General features: G+C 55.6%; 1 pseudogene; it reads left to right on the top strand.

The window, feature by feature from the left end:
* Positions 1–5,894: 5,894 nt before the first annotated feature.
* On the top strand, positions 5,895–9,336 carry LOC115389818 (uncharacterized; annotated as a pseudogene).
* The last annotated feature ends 358 nt before the right edge of the window (positions 9,337–9,694 follow it).

The following is a 9,694-nucleotide window of genomic DNA, read 5'->3' as shown; positions in this document are numbered from 1 at the left end:
TGTGTCTGGCTCATTAGGCCACGCCCCCTGGCCGTTCAGCAGGTCGGTCAGCTGTTGGAACCAGTGGAACCCCCGGTGGAACCGGAAAATAACACTGGAATAAATACAGGCAGTAATAATGAAGGGAGAAACATTTTAAAATTATAGATTTGGACTCTGGTGGATCCTGCAGAACCCTCCAGGTCCAGGACTCTGGTGGACTCAGTTCTGAGTCAGTCCTACTGAGGCTCACATCGGTCATGTTGTCTCTTTGTGGTTCTCCTGCTGAGACTGAAGAACCGGACTCCTCGGCAGGGCAGAACCTCTGAGCAAAGAGCAGAACAACACTGACCCCTGCTGGTGGCAGACGGTACCTGCTGGCCACAGCAGAGGGCGTCAGAAAAAAGTTCATCATCACAAACCTGCACGCACCCGCCGCCCAGGGCCGCCTTTACCAAAGGGCTAGCAGGGGCTGGAGCCCATGGGCCCCCCGCTGTCAAGGGCCTACAGCAAGTCGAAGAAAGGGCCAATCAGAATTCATATTAGTTTCATGTTATTCTTTGACTCCTTAAAATTTCGGTCAATCATATATCAAACCAGGCCCCGCACTCAGGGGCCTGCCTATTGACCAAAAGGCTCACCAGTCACGCAGAGAATATCACGTGGATCTTATTCCTGCATCTGCAGCTTGTTTTTCTGTCAGTCAATCCATTGTAGCCAATCACAATCCAAGGATTTAGGCCCATGTGTTGTTCTTGCTGTGTACTTCGGTGCTCAGTGCCGGTGCTGAATGGCGGTCTTGAGACAAAAATGTCAGGAAAGAAAAAGTTGGAGAGCGGAGCCCAGAAGAGAAAAGCCCACAAGGAGAAAGAGATTCGTGACAAACGATTATTGAGCTTTATACCAAAGCTCACGGGATTTTTTAAGAAGAAAATGGACGAACAGGAAGGCGGAGATGTGGAAAGTGAAGCCACGCAAAGCTTGGCTCCCGTAGCCCCCGACAACGAAGATCCACGGGATGGATTTTTAATAGATGGTTTTTATTTTCGGTTCCGAACAAACTTCATAACGTCTCGTCAGCTGCTCCCCGACACTCCGTGCGTAGTTCAAGGACGCTCGTTTTTCTGAGAGGCATTCAATGACATTCGCTGCTTCCAGAAACAATGAAATAAAATGAAACAAAAACACAGGATATGAACAAATCAAATATGGGGTGCCTGGGAACAGCAAAAAAACATTTACAGTGGTTCACCCACTCTTAAAATGGCACAAACTCTTCATGTCTCTCACAATTTAAATATTTATAGTAAGGTAATTTAAAAGTGTGCTGTTTTGTGCCTGTTCAACATTTAAAGTTTTGGTATAATTTGTGCAGTATTATTTAAATATTTATAATACGGTAGGTCAAAAGTGTGCTGTTGTGGTACCTGTTTAAATTTGAAAGTTTTGGTGTTATGTGTGCTATTATTTCAGTTTTCATAGTTAGTTTGAATGTGCACTATTTTTAACTGTTTGAAATTCCTTATTTGTTCCCTGAAATTTAATGTTTTATACTTGTTTGCAGATATATTTGTTTTATATTTGTTTGGTAGTTTCTGTTTATATATTTTTGCAGTGAGGAAGTAGTTCTTACTTTAATATCTGTGAAAGTTCTTTGCAAAAATGTGATACACATTTGAACTGTTTCAACAGTTTTACAGTATTGTGAGTTGCACCAACTTTTGAATGTTTAAATAATAATTTTCAAATGTACATGTTTTGGTAAGTTTTTTTGTTTTTTTTTGGACGGGCAACGAGTGTGTGTGTGTGTGTGTGTGTGTGTGTGTGTGTGTGGGGGGGGGGGGGGCTCCAAGCCTCAGTTAGTCCAGGGGCCTACACCTTGGTTAAGGCGGCCCTGCGGCCGCCACAGCTTTCCCAGCACTGCAGGTCACCTGGTGGTCACCTGGTCATCACCTGGTCATCACAGTGTTTCCCCTACCATTATATTGGGGGGGGCGCCCCGCCCCCCCGAGAAGGTCAAGGTGGGGGGGCAGTGTGACTGTTTACAAGACGGAGGGAGGGGGAGTAGACACAGTGGTGTGCTGCAGCGAGTGCCGTACGGAGGGAACGCACTGGACGCGGAAGCGCCGCGCACGGAGGTTCTGATGGCCTCCCATGTTACCATGTCTGACTGCCGCACACAATGCGCAGGCGGCGCCGCGCCGCGGCTCGCGCTCTGCAGCGCCGCGGCTCGCGCTCTGCAGCGCCGCGGCTCGCGCTCTGCAGCGCAGCGGCTCGCGCTCTGCAGCGCCCGCTCCGCTTCGTTCTATTTCTCATGTGAGCCGCGAGCGCCGAGAGCGCCGAGAGCGCCATTTGTCAAGCTGGATCAAGCAGATCGGACCAGACAGGAAGTCGGAAACAGAGAAGGCAAGAGAATCCGGTCAATTTTCAAAATAAAAAAAATTAAATGACGATTAGTTACAGTGTTGCTGTCCGTCTGTCACTGGGTCCAATCACAAGAGAGATGGACACACAGATATGGGCACGTACACACCCAATCAAACAAACAAAAACATCAATACACACACACACACACACACACACACACACACACACACACACCCACACACACACACACACACACACACACACACACACACACACTCAGTGACAGAGATTCACGTGATGCAGAAAAAAAGAGGACAGGAGGAGAAAGTCTCTCCACAGGTCACCAAAACACACACATCCATCCTGGCAGAGCGAGACAGAGGAAAACCAAGAGCAGCTGGATCCGCCGAGAGCAGCTGGATCCAGCTGAGAGCAGCTGGATCCAGCTGAGAGCAGCTGGATCCAGCCGAGAGCAGCAGGATCCAGCCGAGAGCAGAGGGATCCACCCGAGAGCAGCTGGATCCAGCCGAGAGCAGCAGGATCCAGCCAGATCCAGCCGAGAGTAGAGGGATCCAGCCAGATCCAGCCGAAAGCAGGAGGATCCAGCCGAGAGTAGAGGGATCCAGCCAGATCCAGCCGAAAGCAGGAGGATCCAGCCGAGAGTAGAGGGATCCAGCCAGATCCAGCCGAGAGCAGAGGGATCCAGCCAGATCCAGCCGAAAGCAGGAGGATCCAGCCGAGAAAAGAGGGATCCAGCCAGATCCAGCCGAGAGCAGCTGGATCCAGCCAAAAGCAGGAGGATCCATCCGAGAGCAGCGGGATCCAGTCGAGAGCAGCGGAATCCAGTCGAGAGCAGCAGGATCCAGCCTAGAGCAGCGGGATCCAGCCGGATCCAGCCGAGAGCAGCGGGATCCAGCTGGCGTCCGTCTCCTCCTTCCACAACCTCCACATTGGTGACCCTGAACGTTTCGGCAGCATGTCTGTGGAGTCGGGTGACGGTGCCGGAGCGCAGGCTGCTCCCGCCGTGTTCGCCGCGGCGATCAAGCCGCCGGAGTTTTGGCAGCAGGATCCAGAGCCTTGGTTCCAACACATCGAGGCCCAGTTCCAGCTGAGAGGCATCACGGCTGACGAGACGCGATACTACTATGTGGTAGCGGCTCTGGATTCGTCCGCCACCCGTCGTGTGATGAGGTTCCCATCACAGGCTTTTCTCCCTGAACGGCTTGGGAGACGGCAAGCCGTCGGAACTGATGGACAGCATGTTGGCGCTGCTGGGATCCGGTGACACGTCGTTCTTGTTCAGCCACCTGTTCCTGTGTCAGCTCCCGGCCGCGGTGCGCACCATGTTGGCCACCTCGCCGTTGTTGCGCACGAAGGACTACCGGGGTCTGGCGGAGGAGGCCGACAGGATCCTGGTCGCGTCACGCGCTCGGCGTCCATGCTGCATGCCCGCCGGAGCAACAGCACCTGCTGGAGGAGGACGCACCTGCGGCGGCTGCCGCTGTTCTTATTGGCGTACGGAGGACAGAACACTGTGTTTTTTTCACCGGCGACTCAGCTCCCGGGCAAAGTGCTGCACACCGCTGTGTGCGTTCCCGGTGCAGGGAAAAGGCGGACCCAGCGCTCAGTAGCGGCTTTGAGCGCTGGGGATGTTAACAAGCTGCTGTTCGTTAAAGACACGGTTTCCGGACGGTGTTTCTTCGTGGACACGGGCGCACAGCGGAGCATTCTTCCCGCTTCCAGCATGGACAGAGCCAGCAGTGAGCACGGGCCGCAGCTGGATGCCGCGAACGGGACTCCGATCCGGACATTTGGCACCAGGTTTGTGACCGTGTGTTTTGACGGGCGACGGTTCGGCTGGGACTTTGTGATGGCTGATGTCGCAGTTCCAATCCTTGGAGATGATTTCCTGTGTGCGCAGGGATTGTTAGTGGACATTACAAACCGCCGCTTGGTGGATGTGCTTTCCTTCTCCTCCTATTCCTGCACTTTGGGGAGGGGTGGATTGCTGTCCCTTGCTACTCGGTCGCCCCCCGGGGATGTGTACCAGCGGCTCCTGGCCGAGTTTCCGGACCTCACAGTCCCCACCTTCTCTGCCTCCCTCATCAAACACGGAGCGGAACGTTACATCCCCACGGCCGTGCCGCCGGTTTATGCGCGCCCTCGCCAACTGGATGCGGCTAAGCTGGGGATTGCCAGGGAGGAGTTCGCCACTATGGAGCGTCTGGGGATTGTGCGGCGCTCGGACAGCCCGTGGGCCTCACCCCTACACATGGTACCGCAATCGGATGGCAGCTGGAGGCCGTGTGGTGATTTTCGGTGTCTGAATAACATCACCCAGCACGATCGGTACCCCATTCCGCACATCCAGGATTTCTCGGTCCACCTGGCAGGGAAAGTTATCTTTTCCAAGGTGGATTTAGTGAGGGGCTACCACCAGGTCCCAGTCCACCCCGGGAACGTGCCCAAGACTGCAGTGATCACTCCGTTTGGCCTGTTTGAGTTCCTGCGGATGCCGTTTGGTCTTAAAGGTGCGGCGCAAACCTTACAGCGGCTGATGGACTCTGTGCTGCGGGGGCTGCCTTTCCTGTTTGTGTACCTGGATGACATCCTGGTGGCCAGCACCTCGGCCGAGGAGCACCTGTTACACTTGCGGCGGCTCTTCGGGAGGCTTACGGAGCACGTAAGATTATTAATCCAGCCAAATGCCAGTTCGGCCTCTCGGAAATTGAGTTCCTGGGTCATCACATCTCCTCACGCGGGGTGGTTCCGTTGCCCACGAAGGTGGAGGTGATCGCCGCTTTTCCTCGTCCTCGCACCATCAAGTCCCTGCAGGAGTTCCTTGGCATGGTGAACCTCTACAACCTCTTTATCGTGTATGCAGCTCACCTGATGCGCCCCCTGTATGAGGCTCTGAGGGGCGCCAATGCCAAGGACGATGTGGACTGAACCGCCGAGAGACTCCTGGCATTTCAGAGGGCCAAGGACGTGCTTTCCGATGCCGCTATGTTGGCACATCCCTCACCGGCGGCTCCGGTCGCGCTCACCATAGACGCCTCGGATTATGCAGTGGGGGCGGTCTGTAAACAGTGGGTGGGTGGAGCCTGGCGTCCCCTCGCGTTTTTCAGCAAGCAGCTGCGGGACAGTGAGAGGAAGTGCAGCACATTTGACCGTGAGTTTTTAGCTCTCCTGCCCTCCTGCTGGAGGGACGGCGGTTCACCGCTTTTGTGGACCACAAGCCCCTCACCTTCGCTATGGTCATGGTCTGCCAGGCAGCAGTGCCACCTCTCTGCTATTTCGGAGTTCACAACGGACATTCGGCATGTGGCGGGTAAAAGCAACGCCGTCGCGGACTGCCTCTCTCTTGGCCCCACGTGAACTCTGTGCAGCTGGGGGTGGATTAAGCTGCCTTGGCCGCCGACCAGCCAGCTGATGTGGAGGTCCAGGAGTACAGGACGGCTGCTTCGGGGCTGAAGCTGCAGGAAGTGACGTTTCAGGACGGCGGCGCTTCGCTCCTCTGTAATGTCTCCACAGGTCAGCCTCGCCCTATGGTGCCTGCAGGCTGGCGCCGCCGGGTGTTTGATGCCATTCACACACTGTCACATCCTGGGGTGAAGGGGTTGGTGAAGCTGGTGGGGGCGAAGTTCGTCTGGCCGGGCCTCAAGAAAGACGTCAGGGCCTGGGCAGCCTCTTGTGTGGCGTGTCAGCGGGCCAAGATTCATCGCCACACCAAGGGTTAGAGCTGGAGCCATTCTTCGTGCCTGAGAGATTTGACTACGTCCACTTGGACTTGGTGGGTCCGCTGCCCCCCTCTCAGGGCTTTACTCACCTCCTGACGATGGTGGACCGGACCACCAGGTGGCCGGAGGTGGTTCCGCTGACTTCAACGACGTCGGCGGAGGTGGCACGGGCCTTCATATCCACCTGGGTGGCCCATTTCGGCACTCCGCTGGACGTCGCTTCGGACAGAGGTCCTCAGTTCACCTCCGAGCTCTGGACGGTGGTGGCGAGGGGCCTCGGGGTGAAGCTCCACCGCACCACGGCGTTTAACCCTCAGGCTAATGGGCTGTGCGAGCGTTTTCACCGCTGTATGAAGGCTGCCCTCCGTGCCGCCCTCACGGGCTGCAACTGGGTGGACCGCCTGCCGTGGGTTCTGCTGGGTCTACGCTCGGCCCCGAAGGAGGATCTGCAGGCATCCTCTGCAGAGCTGGTTCTGGGTCAACCCTTGCGGGTCCCCAGAGAATTCCTCCTGGATCCATCGGGGCCCTGGTCCGGGGCTGCCGGGCAGCCCAGTTTCATGAATGCCGGTCTGGGTTTTGGCCCGCTCCCTGCTCACCACTGCCTCCCCCGCTCCGATGTCCCGAGGACTTTGATGGCTGCTAAATATGTGTTTGTTCGCCATGACGCCCACCGGGCCCCGCTGCGGCCTCCTTATGACGGTCCGTTCCTCGTCCCGGAGGCAGGGCCCAAGAACTTTGTATTGGACATGGGTGGTAGGCCGGTCCGGGTTTCGGTGGATCGTCTGAAGCCTGCTCATGTTCTGCCGGAGGAGCCGGTGGAGGTGGCGCAGCCCCCGAGACGGGGGCGTCCCCCCAAGCCGCCTGCCGTCATGGGGGCTCCTGCCCCTGTCGCCCTGCCGGCGGGTTCCGCATCCGCCGCTGTTGAGGTGCGCAGTCGGTTTGGCCGGGTGGTTAGACCGCCCTTAAGAGACTGATGTTGATGTAGTGGTAGGTTTTGTTTTTGTTCTCCCTTGGGGCGCATGCTCCCTTCTGGATGTTCGGGGGGGTGGCTGTGTGGTGTCTGTGGGGAGGGAGTTACCTCACATTAGAAGGGGCGGGGTTGGTGATGTAGGGGGCGTGTTGCACTGTCGGTGGGGATAGATAGGCGGAAGTGTTCCGTCAATGGCGGCTTCCTGGATGACAGCTGTCACGGTCGGTGCGAAGAATAAATCACGCTCAGTCCGAGTCCAGCGTCCGTCTCCTCCTTCCGCAACCTCCACATATTTATATAATGTGATGTTTCCAGTGACCCAGGATCACCACCAGGCGGCAGTATGTTTAGCAGTGCATAGACATCCAGAGTATCTGCAGTCACGTGATCCGGGAGCTGGCAGCCGGAGGACCGCCGCCATGTTGGAGTGAAAACAGGAAGTGAGACGAGAGCAGAGCGTTCGGTGTTCTTTAACGGTGAAAATGTGGACCCATGAGGAGAGCAGGGACGTTGTTGTGTTGTCGGATCAAGTGGACAATCTAGACATAACACAAAGACCGGTACCAGGACAAACTATGGGTCCAGCTCCACTTCACTGAGGGTAAAAAGAGACTGAAACACTGTGAGGAGGATTTCTTTCAGCTGTGTCTCAAACCAGAAGCCTTCATCTCACTGCCTGAACGCTGCAGCTGCACTTTGACCCCCGAGGGTTTGTTTTAGAATGACTTTAAAAACCAGATGCAACAATTTGACACAAAATGCAACACAACGCAAGACCCGTCTGCTCCAACATGCTGGGTCTGACATGGAACCAGAACATCTGCTCTTCAAGAGACAGCAGCAGAATATCCTCTGAGCCGACCGCAGAGCCAACCAGAGCCAACCAGAGCCAACCAGAACCAACCAGAACCAACCAGAGCCAACCAGAACCAACCAGAACCAACCAGAACCAACCAGAACCAACCAGAACCCAGCTGCAGCTCAGGTCATGTTTCTCTCACTTCTTCACCAAACCTCACAGCTGTTCAACCGACCACAACATATTTCATGTCCTTACCGTTCTGTGGTCATTTTCTTTCTATTTCCGCTCCTCTGACCAACATTAGCTGCATAATCCTCTGGAATAGTGAAAGAGAGTGAAGTTTTCACCCCAACATGGCGGCGACTGCCTGGCGTGCATTGCGAGGCCGGGTGTGTGACGTCAGCTGCAAGTACTGGACGCCTCATGCCTGCAGCGCCGCCGGGGGGCGTTCCAAGATGGCCGAGTAAGGACGCTTACTGACGAGCTCTGCAACTATTCTTTTATAAAACCGGTGAATACGGAATTGCAGCCCCTTTCTTGAACTGTTATCGCAGCGTTTCTTAAAAAGCCTGCTTGACCGAAGCAAAGTGAAAAATGCCGCTTCCGCGTGAGAAGAGAGAATCGGCAGACAAGACCAAGGTAACAGATTGCTATGCTAACAACCTCACAGTAGGCAACCCACTGACTGACGACTGTCACGATGATGCTGCTGAACCTTTACCTCTTCCACTGGCTGAAGACACCAACGAGTTCCAGCTCTCTGTGACCCCCTGCCGGTCTCCCGCACCGAAAACAGTGACGCACGTGTCCGGGCTGGAGAACGCAGACGTGGTCGCTAGCTTATCGAATGTGGGACTATGGACCTCTTTTATGGTGTTTTTATGTTTGTTTTATTTGCATGCTTGTGCTGTGATTTTATTGGTTGCTGTGGACATTTTTTTTTTAAGTGAGGCCATTCCCACTACCTGCAGTCTTCAGAGGCGAACATGAGCGCACCTGAAGCCAGTCGGACTAATCAGGGCTGCAGCGTGGGAGGGAGAGATCCCAACATTTAAGCAGGGCAGGTGTGGAGCAGCGAGGACACAGCAGAGGGGACGAGGCCCGTCCACGCTGCACAGGAGGAGCGAGGCAGTGAGCGGGACGACACCGAGAGGGCCGACAACACCACCCGCCGGAGACCGCCAGCACCCGGCGCACAGCTCCAACAGCGGCAGGGTCTGATCCCTGCCTTGCCTGTGAGTAGCCGCTGTTGGGGGGGGGGGGGGGGGGGGGGGGGGGGGGTGCTACAGGGGCGGTGCAGCCTCGGCTGTGGGGGGTCGACGGCCGTGGGCTCTTTCCTGGCCGTGTTGCGTCTGCCTGCAGGGGGTCGCTGCTGGTGCGACCGGACCGTCCAGGGGAAGCAGGAGCAGGAGCCACTGGCCGACGATCCAGGGTGGGCTCAAACCAACGTCCCGGGCGGAGGTCCACACGAAGTTTAACCAGCGCAACGATCAGAGGACCTGGAGCAGGCTCCTCAGGGATTGACGACAGCTGTGGTTTTTTTATTTTTATTTTTTTGGAGGACGAATCCTATTTTTAATCGAACTTTATTTGTAAACGGTCTTTTTTGTAATAAATTACACTGCAATTTTAAGCTTGTTGTTATTGCACTGCTCACCCCTGGGTCAGAGCCTTGGTTAAACGGGTCCTAGTCCCTCCACTAGGTGGCGTTGTCGGAACAACTTTAAATTAACTTAATTGTAACCCCCTCGGCCACACGAAGCTGATTAACGAGAGAGCGGACCGCGGCGCGCCGCTGATAGCGGGGCTCAGGAAGACGGTTGATTTTGCTTGTGA

Source organism: Salarias fasciatus, chromosome 1 (genome assembly GCF_902148845.1).
Source record: "Salarias fasciatus chromosome 1, fSalaFa1.1, whole genome shotgun sequence".
In the NCBI taxonomy this organism is placed as follows: domain Eukaryota; kingdom Metazoa; phylum Chordata; class Actinopteri; order Blenniiformes; family Blenniidae; genus Salarias; species Salarias fasciatus.
The sequence above is the reverse complement of the archived record's forward strand: the minus strand, read 5'-3'. Positions and strand labels throughout refer to the sequence as shown.